This window comes from Pseudophryne corroboree, chromosome 3 (genome assembly GCF_028390025.1).
Source record: "Pseudophryne corroboree isolate aPseCor3 chromosome 3, aPseCor3.hap2, whole genome shotgun sequence".
NCBI classification, from domain to species: domain Eukaryota; kingdom Metazoa; phylum Chordata; class Amphibia; order Anura; family Myobatrachidae; genus Pseudophryne; species Pseudophryne corroboree.
The window spans coordinates 325,168,984-325,190,659 of NC_086446.1; the positions used below are offsets into that span (position 1 = coordinate 325,168,984).

Genomic DNA, 21,676 nt, shown 5'->3' on the forward strand with positions numbered 1-21,676 from the left:
CTTTTTCTGAGGTCTGTGTACATTTTCGGTATCGCCTGCCTAGAGAAATGGAACCTAGATGGTATTTGGTACCGGGGACACAGTACCTCCAACAAGTCTCTAGTTGGCTCTGCAGTAATGATGGATACCGGAACCACGTTTCTCACCACCCAGGATGCCAAGGCCTCAGTTATCCGCTTTGCAGCAGGATGACTGCTGTGATATTTCATCTTCCTCGCAAAGGACTGTTGGACAGTCAATTGCTTGGTGGAAGTAGTAAAAGTGGTCTTACGACTTCCCCTCTGGGATGACCATCGACTCCCAGCAGCAACAACAGCAGCGCCAGCAGCAGTAGGCGTTACACGCAAGGATGCATCGGAGGAATCCCAGGCAGGAGAGGACTCGTCAGAATTGCCAGTGACATGGCCTGCAGGACTATTGGCATTCCTGGGGAAGGAGGAAATTGACACTGAGGGAGTTGGTGGGGTGGTTTGCGTGAGCTTGGTTACAAGAGGAAGGGATTTACTGGTCAGTGGACTGCTTCCGCTGTCGCCCAAAGTTTTTGAACTTGTCACTGACTTATTATGAATGCGCTGCAGGTGACGTATAAGGGAGGATGTTCCGAGGTGGTTAACGTCCTTACCCCTACTTATTACAGCTTGACAAAGGCAACACACGGCTTGACAAATGTTGTCCGCATTTCTGTTGAAATACTTTCACACCGAAGAGCTGATTTTTTTGGTATTTTCACCAGGCATGTCAATGGCCATATTCCTCCCACGGACAACAGGTGTCTCCCCGGGTGCCTGACTTAAACAAACCACCTCACCATCAGAATCCTCCTTGTCAATTTCCTCCCCAGCGCCAGCAACACCCATATCCTCCTCATCCTGGTGTACTTCAACACTGACATCTTCAATCTGACTATCAGGAACTGGACTGCGGGTGCTCCTTCCAGCACTTGCAGGGGGCGTGCAAATGGTGGAAGGCGCATGCTCTTCTCGTCCAGTGTTGGGAAGGTCAGGCATCGCAACCGACACAATTGGACTCTCCTTGTGGATTTGGGATTTTGAAGAACGCACAGTTCTTTGCTGTGCTTTTGCCAGCTTGAGTCTTTTCATTTTTCTAGCGAGAGGCTGAGTGCTTCCATCCTCATGTGAAGCTGAACCACTAGCCATGAACATAGGCCAGGGCCTCAGCCGTTCCTTGCCACTCCCTGTGGTAAATGGCATATTGGCAAGTTTACGCTTCTCCTCCGACAATTTTATTTTAGATTTTTGAGTCCTTTTTTTACTGATATTTGGTGTTTTGGATTTTACATGCTCTGTACTATGACATTGGGCATCGGCCTTGGCAGACAACGTTGATGGAATTTCATCGTCTCGGCCATGACTAGTGGCAGCAGCTTCAGCATGAGGTGGAAGTGGATCTTGATCTTTCCCTATTTTTGGAACCTCAACATTTTTGTTCTCCATATTTTAATAGGCACAACTAAAAGGCACCTCAGGTAAACAATGGAGATGGATGGATACTAGTATACTTACGGATGACGAGCGACTGCCGACACAGAGGTAGCTACAGCCGTGGACTACCGTACTGTGTCTGCTGCTAATATAGACTGGATGATAATGAGATAAAATTAAAATATATATATATATCACACTAGTACTGCAGCCGGACAGGTATATATTATGTAATGACGGACCTGCTGGACACTGTCTGTCAGCACTGCAGACTCCTAAAGTAAGCTACTAGTATCAAGAAGATAGAAAAAAAAAAAACCACGGGTAGGTGATATACAATTATGGATGGACGAGCGACTGCTGACACAGAGGTAGCTACAGCCGTGGACTACCGTACTGTGTCTGCTGCTAATATAGACTGGATGATAATGAGATAAAATTAAAATATATATATATCACACTAGTACTGCAGCCGGACAGGTATATATTATGTAATGACGGACCTGCTGGACACTGTCTGCAGAATGCGTTTATAAAAACACCACACGACGAGTGTTTAACTTTTTCAGGCAGACAATCACAATATACTGGTGGTCAGCAGACAATCACAATATACTGGTGGTCAGTGGTCACTGGTCAGTCACACTGGCAGTGGCACTCTGGCAGCAAAAGTGTGCACTGTACTTAAAATATGTACTCCTGCTATAACTGCTCCCCAGTCTCCCCCACAATTAAGCTGTGTGAGCAGTGAGCACTCAGCACAGTCAGATAATGATATACAGTATTACATATGATGCAGCACACTGGGCTGAGCACAGATATGGTATGTGACTGTGTCACACTGTGTATCGTTTTTTTTCAGGCAGAGAACGGATTAATTAAACTGGTGGTGGTCACTGGTCACTGGTCACACTATCAGCAAGTAGTACTCCATCCTAAGCAGACAATCACAATATACTGGTGGTCAGTGTGATCACTGGTCAGTCACACTGGCAGTGTGGCACTCTGGCAGCAAAAGTGTGCACTGTACTTAAAATATATTATTTATGTACTCCTGCTCTAACTGCTCCCCAGTCTCCCCCACAATTAAGCTATGTGAGCAGTGAGCACTCAGCACAGTCAGATATACAGTATTACATATGATGATGCAGCACACTGAGGCTGAGCACAGATATGGTATGTGACTGTGTCACACTGTGTATCGTTTTTTTTTCAGGCAGAGAACGGATTAATTAAACTGGTGGTCAATGGTCACTGGTCACACTATCAGCAAGTAGTAGTACTCCAGTCCTAATATGCTCCCCAAAATTAGTAAATAGTGTCTCTAACTCTCTACTCTCTTCTCTATAAACGGAGAGGACGCCAGCCACGTCCTCTCCCTATCAATCTCAATGCACGTGTGAAAATGGCGGCGACGCGCGGCTCCTTATATAGAATCCGAGTCTCGCGATAGAATCCGAGCCTCGCGAGAATCCGACAGCGGGATGATGACGTTCGGGCGCGCTCGGGTTAACCGAGCAAGGCGGGAGGATCCGAGCCTGCTCGGCCCCGTGTAAAAAAAGCTGAAGTTCGGCGGGTTCGGATTCCGAGAAACCGAACCATCACTACACTCTAGGTTACCTTTCTTGGTCGGCTCATGACCACGGTGGATGTAAGGAATGCAATTTCACTTCAGGAACAGGAGAACACTGAATTTGGCTTCACAACTTTTTATTCATTGCAAAAAGAAGTAATCAAGGTTAGAGAAAACATAAACTTATACACATGGTCAATGTCACAGTTTATGAAGCCACAAGAAGAGTTAATTTTAAAGAGCATGCATGTCATAGGTGTGCGCAGCACATTTTATTAAGCGGTGCACCGTCGGAGGGGCGTGTCTAGCACCACGTAATGGGCGTGTTTCGCACCGCCTGTTGGCTGTATCTAGAACTGCCTATTGACATTCCTTTTCATATTCACATTCCCTCTATGGTGGTTTCCCACAAAGGGGAACTTCTGAAGAAATGTACAGTATCCTTCCTGGGCAGACGGCGTCTTTAGTTGGTATTCACTATTCATGTAGTATATCACATGGTACAGAAAATACCTGTTTGTGTAGGAATATAACCAATGTCATCATCATGCAACAGAGATTCAAGCAGACTTGTGTTGCCTCCTGCTCCCTGCATCTCTCAGCCACAGCATCATCTCCTCCCTGCGTCTCTCAGCCACACCATCATCACCTCCCTGCATCTCTCAGTCACACCATCATCTCCTTCTTGCATTGTTTATCAGCCACACCTTCATCTCCTTCCTGCATCATTTCTCAGCTACACCATCATCTCCTGCCTGCATCTCTCAGCCACACCATCATCTCTTCCATGCGTTGTTTCTCAGTCACATCATCATCTCCCGTCTGCATCTCTCACCACCCCCCTTCAATTCACACGTAACACCACATAGTAGTGGCTCTTACATTAAACTGCACAGTAGTGTCCATTGTTCACATTACACCATACAGTTGTATCCCTTATACACGTTGCCCCTTACCAAATCTCTTCTTACTAGCTGCACTTGCAATAGGTATGGATAAAGAACTGTTATAAAACATATTTGGGAAGATGTAGGGTGCAGAGGTGGGCAGTTATAGGGTGCAGGAAGGGAAGGCGTAGGGTGCAGATGTGGGCAAATACAGGGTACAGGGATTGAAGGTGTAGGGAGCAGAGGTGGGCAGTTACAGGGTGCAGGGAGGCAAGGTGTAGAGTACAGAGGTGGACAGTTATAGGGTGCGGGAAGTAAAGGCGTAGGGTGCAGATGTGGGCAATTACAGGGTGCAGGGATTAAAGGTGTAGGGAGCAGAGGTGGGCAGTTACAGGGTGCAGGGAGGCAAGGTGTAGAGTACAGAGGTGGACAGTTATAGGGTGCAGGAAGTAAAGGCGTAGGGTGCAGATGTGGGCAATTACAGGGTGCAGGGATTGAAGGTGTAGGGAGCAGAGGTGGGCAGTTACAGGGTGCAGGGAGGCAAGGTCTAGAGTACAGAGGTGGACAGTTACAGGGTGCAGGCAGGAAAGGGATAGGGTGCAGAGATGGGCAGTTACAGGGTGCAGGCAGGGAAGGCGTAGGGTGCAGTGGTGGGCTGTTACAAAATACAGGGAGGGAAGGCATCGGGTGCAGAGGAGGGCAGTTACAGGGTGTAGAGATTGAAGGCATAGGGTACAGAGGTGGGCAGTTACAGGGTGCAGGGAGGGAAGGTGTAGAGTGCAGAGGAGGGCAGTTACAGGGTGTAGAGATTGAAGGCATAGGGTACAGAGGTGGGCAGTTACAGGGTGCAGGAGGGAAGGTGTAGAGTGCAGAGGTGGGCAGTTACAGGGTGCAAGGATTGAAGGTAGAGGGTGCAGAGGTGGGCAGTTAAAGGGTGCAGGGATTGAAGGCATAGGGTGCAGAGTTGGGCAGTTACAGGGTGCAGGGAAGGAAGGCATAGGGTGCAGAGTTGGGCAGTTACAGGGTGCAGGGAAGGAAGGCATAGGGAGCTGGTTGAAGGTGCATATTGTTGGTGGGTAGATGCAGGGTACAGGGATGTAAGATGCAGGGGTGTCATTTGCAGGGAAGGCAGTTTCAAGGTGCAGGAGGACTGGTGCACAATAGGAGAGTAAGGAACAAATTGTTAGTAGTGGGGTAAAACTACACCTTAGAGGTGGTGTAGATAAGATAAGGGTCTGCCTGCAGCAACAGGAGCATTCCACAGCAGCAGCAGCAGCAGCAGCAGCAGCAGCAGCAGCAAGAAGCCATATGAAATGACCAGATGGGGGGTTCCTTCACAGGGCACAGAAGACAAAGTGTTCATTCACAGCAGCATGAGATCAAAGGGGAGACCAGCACTGAACAGACTGGGGCACAGCAGCATAGCCTGCCCTGACAGCGGGAGGCACCCACGACCCACCCTCCCTTCCCGGCCGCAAGCAGAAGTGTCCGCATGGCTTGTACACTGTGCCGCCTCACAGCTCTCCCCCCACCACACTGTTGTTAAGCAGGCAGGGGGGAGAGCCAATCTACAGAAAGCACCCCCATCCCCCCCTCCCCGCGTGCCAGCACCGGAGCCCGTCACCTGCTAGACTGGGCATCAGGGAGGAAAGGCAATGAATGCCTGATGCTGCACCCCCTCCTCACCCCGTGGTTCCGGCGATCACTACAGCAGGCATGTGTGAGGAGGGTGCCGGATATTAGAGGGTGCCTGTGCGCATAAGGCACCCCCGTGCGCACGCCTATGGTGCATGTACATCAACAATAAATTCAAATATACCAACAAAACAATACATGTTCAAGTATTTGCATCTCTTTAAGTACAGAAAATGTATTTCTCATATGTCCTAGAGGATGCTGGGGACGACATCAAAACCATGGGGTATAGACGGGATCCGCAGGAGACATGGGCACTCAAAAGACTTTTCATTGGGTGTGAACTGGCTCCTCCCCCTATGCCCCTCCTCAGTTTTAGAAATGTGCCCAGGTCGACTGCATGCACTCTGAGGAGCTCTACTGAGTTTCTCTGAAAAGACTTATGGTGGTCATTCCGAGTTGTTCGCTCGGTAATTTTCTTCGCATCGCAGCGATTTTCCGCTAATTGTGCATGCGCAATGTTCGCACTGCGACTGCGCCAAGTAAATTTGCTATGCAGTTAGGAATTTTACTCACGGCATTACAAGGTTTTTTCTTCGTTCTGGTGATCGTAATGTGATTGACAGGAAGTGGGTGTTTCTGGGCGTAAACTGGCCGTTTTATGGGTGTGTGTGAAAAAACGCTGCCGTTTCTGGGAAAAATGCGGGAGTGTCTGAAGAAACGGGGGAGTATCTGGGCGAACGCTGGGTGTGTTTGTGACGTCAAACCAGGAACGAAACTGACTGAACTGATCGCAGTTGCCGAGTAAGTGTGGAGCTACTCAGAAACTGCTAAGAAGTGTCTATTCGAAATTCTGCTAATCTTTTGTTCGCAATTTTACTATGCTAAGATTCACTCCCAGTAGGCGGCGGCTTAGCGTGTGCAAAGCTGCTAAAAGCAGCTTGCGAGCGAACAACTCGGAATGAGGGCCTATGTTAGGTTTTTTATTTTCAGGGAGATCTGCTGGCATCAGAGGGGGCAGAAGCAGAACCAACTTCCTCAGAGTTTTATGGCTCTGCTTCTGGCTGACAGGACACCATTAGCTCCTGAAGGGAACTGAACGCTAGCCGTGTCTAGATGCTCACTCCCACAGCACGCCGTCACCCCCCTCACAGAGCCAGAAGTCAGAAGACAGGTAAGTATGAGAAGATTGAACTTCAATCAAGTAAGTGACGGCTGAGGTACGAGGCGGCTGGCGGGAGCGCAGCGCGCCATTGCTGCCCACACACACAGGCACTGCAGGGTGCAGGGCGTGGGGGGGCGGGGGTGCCCTGGGCAGCAAAATACCTCTATAAACTGGCTAATAGGGGGCATAAGATGCCCAGGCACAGCCCTAACCCCACCAGTATAAATATTACAAACAGTCTCTGAGGTAAAAAGGGCGGAGCTTCTTCCTCAGGCAGCCAGCACACTGCTCAGCACCATTATAGAAGGAGAGATGTGTGTATGTGGCGGGTGTGACAGGTGGGCATGTGCGAGCAGCATGATGTAATCACATCACGCTTTTTTTGTACATGGAGGTGGAGCTGGGAATTTGAAAGCCGGTGTCAGTGGCACCCTTGATTAACTCAGGTGTCCGGTCAGTAATGCAGTCCTGACAGGGTGCAGCGCAGAGGGGACAGTAATCAGCCTGCTCGGTGATCGCTGCATCAGGCATGTGAGATCAGGGTGCCAGATATTAGGGGGTAACTGTGCGCACTAGGCACCCCCCCTGCGCACACCTATGATGCCCACTGACATGCAGCGCTCTTTACACAGTAAAACACATTTGTAAAGCACCCAAATCGCTTTGTGCCCCCCTTATTTACACCCTGAATACTTGTAGTCAGAAGTGGAGGAGGACCAGCTATATCTCTGTAGCCTGAAGAGAGAGAGAACTATGCCAACGCCAGCCACTGATGAGGATCAGCATGCAGCCAGCGTTCCTCTTAAGAAGACAAATACAATACTGGCAGGCGGTCGGCAGTAGCATTGACACGTCACTCATTTTTCCAGCAGCAGCAGTACTAGTCTGTGACTGTCAGTGTCAGTTTAGTTACTGACTTGTACATAAGCTGCTGCAGCTTGCAGGGGAAGGAGAGGGGGAGCCAGACCAGGCTGAGGAGGAGCAGTGTAATTGCAGTGAGTGCCGTCAGGTGTGTTTGTTTGGTGCACACCACAACATCTGACAATGTATCTGCTTTATTAGGATTGGTACAAAGGTGGATATTTATATTGTGTTGACCATCAATAGATGGTGCTAGACACGCCTAAAAGGCAGTGCTAGACACACCCCTCCGACGGTGCACCCCCCAATAAAATGTGCTGCGCACGCCAGTGGTGGGCATTCTGTGTTGACAGACATTAAATACAGGCGCTGGGGTTGTGAGCTGGCTGCTCCTATACTGTGTCCCTCTGACAGATTTTACTGTGGGCCTGTCCCCAAATAAGTCCCAGTGTGTCTGTGAGTGCTGTACCAGTGTGAGGCATGTCTGAGGCAGGGAGTTCCTCCCCGGAGGAAGCCATTTTAGGGACACAGAGTTGTAATGTGGTGGCGCTGCCGGCACACCAAGAGCCTGCATGGATGAAAGAGCTTCGTGACAGTATGCATCTGATTAACCGTAGATTGGATAAGTCTGAATCTAAGGCTGCATGCTGGAGAAAGTCTGTGGAAGATGTGATTTTTCAGGATGCTGTTATTCCTTATGCGGGCGGCCCCTCTGGGTCACATAAGAGACCATTTGCAAATGCTGTAAACACTTATACCGACACGGATTCTGATTCTTGTGTCGACGATAGTGAATCCAGAGAGATAGATCATAAATTGGCAAAAACTATACAATATATGATTGTGGCTATAAGGGACGTGTTGGAAGTTACAGAAAGCACTCCTGTACCTCAGGAGAAAGCTTATTTATAAAAGGAAAAGAAATCCAAAGTCACGTACCCTCCTTCACACAAACTAAATGCTCTGTTTGAAGGGATGTGGGTGAATCCTGATAAAAAATTTCGTATTCCCAAAAGGATTCACATAGCTTACCCTTTTCCGGCTGAGGACAGGGAAAAATGGGAGTCACCCCCTGTGTTAGACAGTGCACTTTCCAGGTTGACAAAGAAGGCAATTCTCCCTGCTCCTGGCACGGTTTCTCTTAAAGAGCCAGCAGACCGCAAAAACGACTTTGAAATCCATTTATGTTACCAATGGTATACTGCTCAGGCCCACTATTGCCTGCGCATGGGTGAGTCGCGCTATTGAAAAATGGTCAGAAAGCGTGTCATCAGAAATTGACACGATTGATAAAGATGAGATATCCTTAAGTTAGGGAATGTCAAGGACGCTGCCACCTACATGCTGGAAGCAATGAAAGATATTGGACTCTTGAGTTCACAAGCCGCCACCATGGCAGTATCGGCTAGGCGGGGCTTATGGATTCGCCAGTGGAACGCGGATGCAGAATCCAAAAGAAACATGGAGGCTCTCCCATATAAAGGTGAGGCCTTATTTGGCGATGGCATGGATGCGTTAGTCTTGGTGGCTACCGCAGGTAAGTCAACATTTTTACCCTCTGCGCCTGCACCGGCAAAAAAAAAAAAATCACCCGCAAATGCAGTCCTTTCGGCCCAATAAATACAAAAATACGAGAGGTTCCCCCTTCTTTGCAGGTAGGGGAAGGGGAAGGGGAAAGAAGCCCACACCGGCTCCAGGTTACCATGAGCAAAAGTCTACCCCTAATTCTGCCAAATCCCCAGTATGACGCTGGAACTCCCTTGCGGGAGGCCGCTCGGGTGGGGGCACGTCTCAAACTAGAGTTTCAAGATGGTGAACAGATAGATTAGGTGCAATAGGATGCGCTAATTGTGAAAAATGATTATAAAATGTGGATTTATCTTGTGTGCAATATATAAAAAAATAGTACTTCCCTTAATACTTCCTATATGCGTATACTCTTAAATTCATTCCACATGTAAAGAGATAGAAAAAAATGCATATAGTGTAGTATATTTGAATAGGGCAAGATTTAATACAATATCAATCGTAATATACAGTGTACATTTAAAAACACACAGGAAATGCTGATTCAATTTGTAAAAAACTTTTGCACCCAAATGGTGGGTGATAAAAGGTGGAGGATTACCAGATGAAAGTATTCAGTGGGCGTTTCAGATGTAACCTTAGGGTAACTGGCTCCGGAACCGGGTTCCCTCGTCCACGTCCCAATCGTCTGGTTAGCCTTTCACCTGCGTGACGAAGGGACATTCCCGAAACGCGTAGCAGCAGGAGAGTGGAGTATCCATTGAATCATTAGCAGGTGAAAGGCTAACCAGACGATTGGGACGTGGACGAGGGAACCCGGTTCCGGAGCCAGTTACCCTAAGGTTACATCTGAAACGCCCACTGAATACTTTCATCTGGTAATCCTCCACCTTTTATCACCCACCATTTGGGTGCAAAAGTTTTTTACAAATTGAATCAGCATTTCCTGTGTGTTTTTAAATGTACACTGTATATTACGATTGATATTGTATTAAATCTTGCCCTATTCAAATATACTACACTATATGCATTTTTTTCTATCTCTTTACATGTGGAATGAATTTAAGAGTATACGCATATAGGAAGTATTAAGGGAAGTACTATTTTTTTATATATTGCACACAAGATAAATCCACATTTTATAATCATTTTTCACAATTAGCGCATCCTATTGCACCTAATCTATCTGTTCACCATTTCTACATTGGTATAAGGGAATACCACTGGTGCAAAGGGGAAGCTGCTCTTTTGTTATTGGCGCCATATTCGTTCTCTGCACTACTTTTATACCTAGAGTTTCAAGATGTTCCCCCATGCCGATTTTTCAAATCGACCTAGCCAGCTTCTCCGCCAGAGAGAGAAGCAATAACAGTGGCAATCCAAAAATTATGTCAAGACCAGGTCATAGTACTGGTACCGTTGTCACAACAAGGGTGGGTTTTTTATTCAAGCCTCTTTGTTGTTCCGAAGCCGGACGGCTCGGTCAGACCGATCTTAAATCTAAAAGATCTGAATTTCTTCCTGAAAAGGTTCAAGTTCAAGATGGAATCACTTCGGGCGGTGATTGCCATTCTGGAGGAGGGGGACTACATGGTGTCGGTGGACATAAAGGATGCTTACCTGCATGTTGCCATTTATACTCCTCACCAGGCTTATCTGAGATTCGCGATTCAGGATTGCCATTACCAATTCCAGACATTACCTTTCGGTCTCTCCACGGTGCCGAGGGTATTCACCAAGGTGATGGCGTAGATGATGGTCCTCCTTCGTCAGAAAGGAGTCAATATAATCCCTTATCTGGACAACCTCCTGATAAAGGCGAGATCCAGGGAGCAGTTATTACAAAACATATCCCTCTCTAGAGATGAGCGCCTGAAATTTTTCGGGTTTTGTGTTTTGGTTTTGGGTTCGGTTCCGCGGCCGTGTTTTGGGTTCGAACGCGTTTTGGCAAAACCTCACCGAATTTTTTTTGTCGGATTCGGGTGTGTTTTGGATTCGGGTGTTTTTTTCCAAAAACACTAAAAAACAGCTTAAATCATAGAATTTGGGGGTCATTTTGATCCCAAAGTATTATTAACCTCAAAAACCATAATTTACACTCATTTTCAGTCTATTCTGAATACCTCACACCTCACAATATTATTTTTAGTCCTAAAATTTGCACCGAGGTCGCGGTGTGAGTAAGATAAGCGACCCTAGTGGCCGACACAAACACCGGGCCCATCTAGGAGTGGCACTGCAGTGTCACGCAGGATGTCCCTTCCAAAAAACCCTCCCCAAACAGCACATGACGCAAAGAAAAAAAGAGGCGCAATGAGGTAGCTGTGTGAGTAAGATTAGCGACCCTAGTGGCCGACACAAACACCGGGCCCATCTAGGAGTGGCACTGCAGTGTCACGCAGGATGGCCCTTCCAAAAAACCCTCCCCAAACAGCACATGACGCAAAGAAAAAAAGAGGCGCAATGAGGTAGCTGACTGTGTGAGTAAGATTAGCGACCCTAGTGGCCGACACAAACACCGGGCCCATCTAGGAGTGGCACTGCAGTGTCACGCAGGATGTCCCTTCCAAAAAACCCTCCCCAAACAGCACATGACGCAAAGAAAAAAAGAGGCGCAATGAGGTAGCTGTGTGAGTAAGATTAGCGACCCTAGTGGCCGACACAAACACCGGGCCCATCTAGGAGTGGCACTGCAGTGTCACGCAGGATGGCCCTTCCAAAAAACCCTCCCCAAACAGCACATGACGCAAAGAAAAAAAGAGGCGCAATGAGGTAGCTGTGTGAGTAAGATTAGCGACCCTAGTGGCCGACACAAACACCGGGCACATCTAGGAGTGGCACTGCAGTGTCACGCAGGATGTCCCTTCCAAAAAACCCTCCCCAAACAGCACATGACGCAAAGAAAAAAAGAGGCGCAATGAGGTAGCTGACTGTGTGAGTAAGATTAGCGACCCTAGTGGCCGACACAAACACCGGGCCCATCTAGGAGTGGCACTGCAGTGTCACGCAGGATGTCCCTTCCAAAAAACCCTCCCCAAACAGCACATGACGCAAAGAAAAAAAGAGGCGCAATGAGGTAGCTGACTGTGTGAGTAAGATTAGCGACCCTAGTGGCCGACACAAACACCGGGCCCATCTAGGAGTGGCACTGCAGTGTCACGCAGGATGTCCCTTCCAAAAAACCCTCCCCAAACAGCACATGACGCAAAGAAAAAAAGAGGCGCAATGAGGTAGCTGACTGTGTGAGTAAGATTAGCGACCCTAGTGGCCGACACAAACACCGGGCCCATCTAGGAGTGGCACTGCAGTGTCACGCAGGATGTCCCTTCCAAAAAACCCTCCCCAATCAGCACATGATGCAAAGAAAAAGAAAAGAAAAAAGAGGTGCAAGATGGAATTGTCCTTGGGCCCTCCCACCCACCCTTATGTTGTATAAACAAAACAGGACATGCACACTTTAACCAACCCATCATTTCAGTGACAGGGTCTGCCACACGACTGTGACTGAGATGACGGGTTGGTTTGGACCCCCCCCAAAAAAGAAGCAATTAATCTCTCCTTGCACAAACTGGCTCTACAGAGGCAAGATGTCCACCTCATCTTCACCCTCCGATATATCACCGTGTACATCCCCCTCCTCACAGATTATCAATTCGTCCCCACTGGAATCCACCATCTCAGCTCCCTGTGTACTTTGTGGAGGCAATTGCTGCTGGTCAATGTCTCCGCGGAGGAATTGATTATAATTCATTTTAATGAACATCATCTTCTCCACATTTTCTGGATGTAACCTCGTACGCCGATTGCTGACAAGGTGAGCGGCGGCACTAAACACTCTTTCGGAGTACACACTTGTGGGAGGGCAACTTAGGTAGAATAAAGCCAGTTTGTGCAAGGGCCTCCAAATTGCCTCTTTTTCCTGCCAGTATAAGTACGGACTGTGTGACGTGCCTACTTGGATGCGGTCACTCATATAATCCTCCACCATTCTATCAATGTTGAGAGAATCATATGCAGTGACAGTAGACGACATGTCCGTAATCGTTGTCAGGTCCTTCAGTCCGGACCAGATGTCAGCATCAGCAGTCGCTCCAGACTGCCCTGCATCACCGCCAGCGGGTGGGCTCGGAATTCTGAGCCTTTTCCTCGCACCCCCAGTTGCGGGAGAATGTGAAGGAGGAGATGTTGACAGGTCGCGTTCCGCTTGACTTGACAATTTTGTCACCAGCAGGTCTTTCAACCCCAGCAGACCTGTGTCTGCCGGAAAGAGAGATCCAAGGTAGGCTTTAAATCTAGGATCGAGCACGGTGGCCAAAATGTAGTGCTCTGATTTCAACAGATTGACCACCCGTGAATCCTTGTTAAGCGAATTAAGGGCTGCATCCACAAGTCCCACATGCCTAGCGGAATCGCTCCCTTTTAGCTCCTTCTTCAATGCCTCCAGCTTCTTCTGCAAAAGCCTGATGAGGGGAATGACCTGACTCAGGCTGGCAGTGTCTGAACTGACTTCACGTGTGGCAAGTTCAAAGGGCATCAGAACCTTGCACAACGTTGAAATCATTCTCCACTGCGCTTGAGACAGGTGCATTCCATCTCCTATATCGTGCTCAATTGTATAGGCTTGAATGGCCTTTTGCTGCTCCTCCAACCTCTGAAGCATATAGAGGGTTGAATTCCACCTCGTTACCACTTCTTGCTTCAGATGATGGCAGGGCAGGTTCAGGCGTTTTTGGTGGTGCTCCAGTCTTCTGTACGTGGTGCCTGTACGCCGAAAGTGTCCCGCAATTTTTCTGGCCACCGACAGCATCTCTGCTCCACTTGTCCACATGTCCGTGGTTAAGTGGACATTGGGTACAACTGCATTTTTTAGGACACTGGTGAGTCTTTTTCTGACGTCCGTGTACATTCTCGGTATCGCCTGCCTACAGAAGTGGAACCTAGATGGTATTTGGTAACGGGGGCACACTGCCTCAATAAATTGTCTAGTTCCCTGTGAACTAACGGCGGATACCGGACGCACGTCTAACACCAACATAGTTGTCAAGGACTCAGTTATCCGCTTTGCAGTAGGATGACTGCTGTGATATTTCATCTTCCTCGCAAAGGACTGTTGAACAGTCAATTGCTTACTGGAAGTAGTACAAGTGGGCTTACGACTTCCCCTCTGGGATGACCATCGACTCCCAGCGGCAACAACAGCAGCGCCAGCAGCAGTAGGCGTTACACGCAAGGATGCATCGGAGGAATCCCAGGCAGGAGAGGACTCGTCAGACTTGCCAGTGACATGGCCTGCAGGACTATTGGCATTCCTGGGGAAGGAGGAAATTGACACTGAGGGAGTTGGTGGGGTGGTTTGCGTGAGCTTGGTTACAAGAGGAAGGGATTTACTGGTCAGTGGACTGCTTCCGCTGTCACCCAAAGTTTTTGAACTTGTCACTGACTTATTATGAATGCGCTGCAGGTGACGTATAAGGGAGGATGTTCCGAGGTGGTTAACGTCCTTACCCCTACTTATTACAGCTTGACAAAGGGAACACACGGCTTGACACCTGTTGTCCGCATTTCTGGTGAAATACCTCCACACCGAAGAGCTGATTTTTTTGGTATTTTCACCTGGCATGTCAACGGCCATATTCCTCCCACGGACAACAGGTGTCTCCCCGGGTGCCTGACTTAAACAAACCACCTCACCATCAGAATCCTCCTGGTCAATTTCCTCCCCAGCGCCAGCAACACCCATATCCTCCTCATCCTGGTGTACTTCAACACTGACATCTTCAATCTGACTATCAGGAACTGGACTGCGGGTGCTCCTTCCAGCACTTGCAGGGGGCGTGCAAACGGTGGAAGGCGCATGCTCTTCACGTCCAGTGTTGGGAAGGTCAGGCATCGCAACCGACACAATTGGACTCTCCTTGTGGATTTGGGATTTCAAAGAACGCACAGTTCTTTGCGGTGCTTTTGCCAGCTTGAGTCTTTTCAGTTTTCTAGCGAGAGGCTGAGTGCTTCCATCCTCATGTGAAGCTGAACCACTAGCCATGAACATAGGCCAGGGCCTCAGCCGTTCCTTGCCACTCCGTGTGGTAAATGGCATATTGGCAAGTTTACGCTTCTCCTCCGACAATTTTATTTTAGGTTTTGGAGTCCTTTTTTTACTGATATTTGGTGTTTTGGTTTTGACATGCTCTGTACTATGCCATTGGGCATCGGCCTTGGCAGACGACGTTGCTGGCATTTCATCGTCTCGGCCATGACTAGTGGCAGCAGCTTCAGCACGAGGTGGAAGTGGATCTTGATCTTTCCCTAATTTTGGAACCTCAACATTTTTGTTCTCCATATTTTAATAGGCACAACTAAAAGGCACCTCAGGTAAACAATGGAGATGGATGGATTGGATACTAGTATACAATTATGGACGGGCTGCCGAGTGCCGACACAGAGGTAGCCACAGCCGTGAACTACCGCACTGTACTGTGTCTGCTGCTAATATATAGACTGGTTGATAAAGAGATAGTATACTCGTAACTAGTATGTATGTATAAAGAAAGAAAAAAAAACCACGGTTAGGTGGTATATACAATTATGGACGGGCTGCCGAGTGCCGACACAGAGGTAGCCACAGCCGTGAACTACCGCACTGTACTGTGTCTGCTGCTAATATATAGACTGGTTGATAAAGAGATAGTATACTCGTAACTAGTATGTATGTATAAAGAAAGAAAAAAAAACCACGGTTAGGTCACTGGTATATACAATTATGGACGGGCTGCCGAGTGCCGACACAGAGGTAGCCACAGCCGTGAACTACCGCACTGTACTGTGTCTGCTGCTAATATATAGACTGGTTGATAAAGAGATAGTATACTCGTAACTAGTATGTATGTATAAAGAAAGAAAAAAAAACCACGGTTAGGTCACTGGTATATACAATTATGGACGGGCTGCCGAGTGCCGACACAGAGGTAGCCACAGCCGTGAACTACCGCACTGTACTGTGTCTGCTGCTAATATATAGACTGGTTGATAAAGAGATAGTATACTCGTAACTAGTATGTATGTATAAAGAAGGAAAAAAAAACCACGGTTAGGTGGTATATACAATTATGGACGGGCTGCCGAGTGCCGACACAGAGGTAGCCACAGCCGTGAACTACCGCACTGTACTGTGTCTGCTGCTAATATATAGACTGGTTGATAAAGAGATAGTATACTCGTAACTAGTATGTATGTATAAAGAAAGAAAAAAAAACCACGGTTAGGTGGTATATACAATTATGGACGGGCTGCCGAGTGCCGACACAGAGGTAGCCACAGCCGTGAACTACCGCACTGTACTGTGTCTGCTGCTAATATATAGACTGGTTGATAAAGAGATAGTATACTCGTAACTAGTATGTATGTATAAAGAAAGAAAAAAAAACCACGGTTAGGTGGTATATACAATTATGGACGGGCTGCCGAGTGCCGACACAGAGGTAGCCACAGCCGTGAACTACCGCACTGTACTGTGTCTGCTGCTAATATATAGACTGGTTGATAAAGAGATAGTATACTCGTAACTAGTATGTATGTATAAAGAAAGAAAAAAAAACCACGGTTAGGTGGTATATACAATTATGGACGGGCTGCCGAGTGCCGACACAGAGGTAGCCACAGCCGTGAACTACCGCACTGTACTGTGTCTGCTGCTAATATATAGACTGGTTGATAAAGAGATAGTATACTCGTAACTAGTATGTATGTATAAAGAAAGAAAAAAAAACCACGGTTAGGTGGTATATACAATTATGGACGGGCTGCCGAGTGCCGACACAGAGGTAGCCACAGCCGTGAACTACCGCACTGTACTGTGTCTGCTGCTAATATATAGACTGGTTGATAAAGAGATAGTATACTCGTAACTAGTATGTATGTATAAAGAAAGAAAAAAAAACCACGGTTAGGTGGTATATACAATTATGGACGGGCTGCCGAGTGCCGACACAGAGGTAGCCACAGCCGTGAACTACCGCACTGTACTGTGTCTGCTGCTAATATATAGACTGGTTGATAAAGAGATAGTATACTCGTAACTAGTATGTATGTATAAAGAAAGAAAAAAAAACCACGGTTAGGTGGTATATACAATTATGGACGGGCTGCCGAGTGCCGACACAGAGGTAGCCACAGCCGTGAACTACCGAACTGTACTGTGTCTGCTGCTAATATAGACTGGTTGATAAAGAGATAGTATACTACTAATATTATATACTGGTGGTCAGGTCACTGGTCACTAGTCACACTGGCAGTGGCACTCCTGCAGCAAAAGTGTGCACTGTTTAATTTTAATATAATATTATGTACTCCTGGCTCCTGCTATAACCTATAACTGGCACTGCAGTAGTGCTCCCCAGTCTCCCCCACAATTATAAGCTGTGTGAGCTGAGCAGTCAGACAGATATATAATATATATAGATGATGCAGCACACTGGCCTGAGCCTGAGCAGTGCACACAGATATGGTATGTGACTGACTGAGTCACTGTGTGTATCGCTTTTTTCAGGCAGAGAACGGATATATTAAATAAACTGCACTGTGTGTCTGGTGGTCACTCACTATATAATATATTATGTACTCCTGGCTCCTGCTATAACCTATAACTGGCACTGCAGTAGTGCTCCCCAGTCTCCCCCACAATTATAAGCTGTGTGAGCTGAGCAGTCAGACAGATATATATAATATTATATATAGATAATAGATGATGCAGCACACTGGCCTGAGCCTGAGCAGTGCACACAGATATGGTATGTGACTGAGTCACTGTGTGCTGTGTATCGCTTTTTTCAGGCAGAGAACGGATTATAAATAAAAGTGGTGGTCAGTCACTGGTCACTATCAGCAAAACTCTGCACTGTACACTACTGAGTACTCCTAATGCTCCCCAAAATTAGTAAATCAAGTGTCTAAACGGAGAGGACGCCAGCCACGTCCTCTCCCTATCAATCTCAATGCACGTGTGAAAATGGCGGCGACGCGCGGCTCCTTATATAGAATCCGAGTCTCGCGATAGAATCCGAGCCTCGCGAGAATCCGACAGCGTCATGATGACGTTCGGGCGCGCTCGGGTTAACCGAGCAAGGCGGGAAGATCCGAGTCGCTCGGACCCGTGAAAAAAAACATGAAGTTCTGGCGGGTTCGGATTCAGAGAAACCGAACCCGCTCATCTCTATCCCTCTCCCTGTGAATACTCCAACAACACGGGTGGATCATAAATTACCCAAAGTCACAGTTGGAACCGACGACAAGGTTGTCTTTCCTCGGGATGATTCTGGACACAGAAGTTCAGAGAGTATTTCTGCCGCTGGAAAAGGCTCTGGAAATCCAGAAAATGGTAAAACAGATATTGAAACCATCAAGTGTCTCGATCCATCAGTGCATTCGGTTGTTGGGGAAGATGGTGGCGGACTACGAGGCCATACAGTTTGGCAGGTTCCATGGCAGAGTATTCCAGTGGGACCTGTTGGACAAATGGTCGGGGTCACACCTACACATGCACAGAAAGATAATCCTGTCGTCAAAAACCAGGATTTCGCTCCTGTGGTGGTTGCACAGCTCTCACGTGCTAGAGGGACACAGGTTCGGTATTCAGGAATGGGTCTTAGTAACCACGGATGCAAGTCTCCGATGCTGGGGAGCAGTCTCTCAGGGAGAAAACTTCCAGGGACGTTGGTCACAACAGGAAGCCTGCCTTCACATAAACATTCTGGAGCTAACAGCCATTTACAACGGCCTTCAACAAGCGGTACATCTTCTTCAAGACCGTCCCAAGCAGATCCAGGCGGACAATGTAACAGCAGTCGCATACATAAACAGGCAGGGCGGAACGAAAAGCAGAGCGGCAATGGCAGAGGCGTCAAAAATCCTCCACTGGGCAGATAAACATCTACAAGCTCTGTCAGCAATATTCATTCCGGGAGTAGACAACTGGGAAGCAGACTTCCTCAGCAGACACGATCTCCATCCAGGAGAGTGGGGCCTCCACCAAGGAGTCTTCGCAGAGGTTACAAGTCTTTGGGGAGTTCCTCAAATAGACACGATGGCATCTCATCTCAACAAGAAGCTTCAAAGATACTGTTCCAGGTCGAGAGACCCTCAAGCAGTAGCAGTGGATGCACTGGTGACCCAGTGGGTGTTTCCGTCAGTGTATGTTTTCCCTCCACTTCCGCTGATCCTAAAAGTACTCAGGATCATAAGAAAGACAAGGGTTTGAGCAATCTTCATTGCCCCAGACTGGCCAAGGAGGGCTTGGTACCCAGATCTTCAGCAGTTACTCATAGGAGATCCTCGGCCTCTTCCTCCTCAGGAGGACCTGCTGCAGCAGGGGCCGTGTGTGTACCAAGACTTACTGAGGCTGCGTTTGACGGCATGGCTGTTGAGCGCCGTATCCTAGCCAGGAAGGGTATTCCTAAAGAGGTCATCCCCACCCTTATTCAGGCCAGAAAGGGAGTAACGTCAAAACATTACCACCGTATTTGGAGAAAATATGTGTCTTGGTGTGAATCCAAGAAGGCTCCTTCGGAAGAGTTTCACTTAGGACGTTTTCTCCATTTTTTGCAGGATGGTGTGGAGGCGGGCCTACGATTGGGATCAATCAAGGTCCAGATTTTGGCCTTGTCAGTGTTCTTCCAAAAACAATTGGCCTCTCTTCCAGAGGTTCAGACCTTCGTGAAAGGGGTTCTACATATCCAGCCTCCATTCGTGCCTCCAGTGGCACCATGGGACCTTAACGTGGTATTGCAGTTCCTTCAATCGGATTGGTTTGAGCCTCTACAAAGGATAGAGTTGAAGTTTCTCACTTGGAAAGTGGTGATGCTTTTGGCATTGGCATCCGCAAGGCGGGTGTCTGAATTGGGGGCCTTGTCTCACACAAGAGCCCTTACCTGATTTTCCATGAAGATAGGGCAGAGTTGCGAACTCGACAACATTTTCTTCCTAAGGTGGTTTCTGCTTTTCACATAAACCAACCTATTGTGGTGCCAGTAGTTACTGACACATTCACTGATTCAAAGTCTCTAGATGTGGTTAGAGCTTTGAAAATCTATGTTGTTAGAACAGCTCGTATACGGAAAACAGAGGCTCTGTTTGTCCTATATGATCACAACAAGATTGGTTGTCCTGCTTCCAAGCAGACTATTGCACGTTGGATTAGAAATACGATTCAGCAAGCTCATACTATGGCTGGATTGCTGTTACCGATGTCGGTAAAGGCCCACTCCACTAGGAAGGTGGGCTCATCCTGGGCGGCTGCCCGGGGGGTCTCGGCATTACAACTTTGCCGAGCAGCTACTTGGTCAGGGTCAAATACATTTTCTAAGTTCTACAAGTTTGACACCTTGGCCGATGAGGACCTAAAGTTTGGTCAATCGGTGCTGCAGGGTCATCTGCACTCTCCCGCCCGTACTGGAGCTTTGGTGTAGACCCCATGGTCTTGATGTCGTCCCCAGCATCCTCTAGGACGTATGAGAAAATAGGATTTTGATAACCTACCGGTAAATCCTTTTCTCCTAGTCCGTAGAGGATGCTGGGCGCCCGTCCCAGTACGTACTTTACCTGCAGTTTAGTTATTCAGTTACACAAGTTGTGTTATCTTGGTTTCAGCATGTTGCTGCAATTAGTTCATGCCTGTTGGCGTGTGTTATGTTGAATGCCATGTGTGCGGCATGGTTGATGGTGTGAGTTGGTAGATATCTCACCACTAGTTAAGTAATTCCTTTCCTCGAAATGTCAGTCTCCCTGGGCACAGTTTCTACAACTGAGGTCTGGAGGAGGGGCGTAGGGGGAGGAGCCAGTTCACACCCAATGAAAAGTCTTAAGAGTGCCCATGTCTCCTGCGGATCCCGTCTATACCCCATGGTCTTGATGTCATCCCCAGCATCCTCTACGGACTAGGAGAAAAGGAGTTACCGGTAGGTTATCAAAATCCTATTTTTTACAACTCTCAAGGTGTCTATAGATAAGTGTACTTTACTCCTTTGTATACACAGTATGTATCAATACACGTCATTCAATACTTAAAGTCATAACATGCTCATAGACTTTCAGATAAACCTGCATGCAACTATCGGGTACCGGTATAATTCAAAGTGTCTCAAAAGAAGTACCTCCCAAAACATATTAACTGTGCACAGGGATTTGTTCTACTGGGTAAAGTAGTAGTTTATATGCAACTATGTTAGTGGTGCTGTTAAGGTTTAAGTGGCTGTGTCATCAATGAGTCCTTGGGATAAAGTGGTTTGGCGGGAATGTTTCACTGTTTTAAGTGCATTATATATCGTCGCACGGGCAAGACAGGCAGGTAGGAGGACTGTATAGACTGTTAACTTTGGGATTGCCGGAAGTATCAACTTTTTACATAGCATTTTCCATGGTAAGTTCAGAGGACCAACTGAGATGGGATAGGTTCCAATCACACTAACAAGGGCATACTGGCAGGAGCGGCCCTTGGTGCGGGCAAGCAGTGCCTGCGCCCAGGGCGCTGCGGCCTGGGGGCGCGGCCGTAGTCACCCCGCAGGCACTGCCGCCTACCTGCACCCCGCTCCCAGGCTGC

General features: G+C 47.8%; 1 protein-coding gene across 1 annotated transcript in view; it reads left to right on the plus strand.

Annotated features, from left to right (window-relative positions):
• The window catches only part of LOC135055444 (thyrotropin-releasing hormone receptor-like), a 282,094-nt gene that overhangs the window by 75,137 nt on the left and 185,281 nt on the right, over nt 1–21,676 (plus strand). The gene's annotated exons all lie outside the window — the stretch shown is intronic.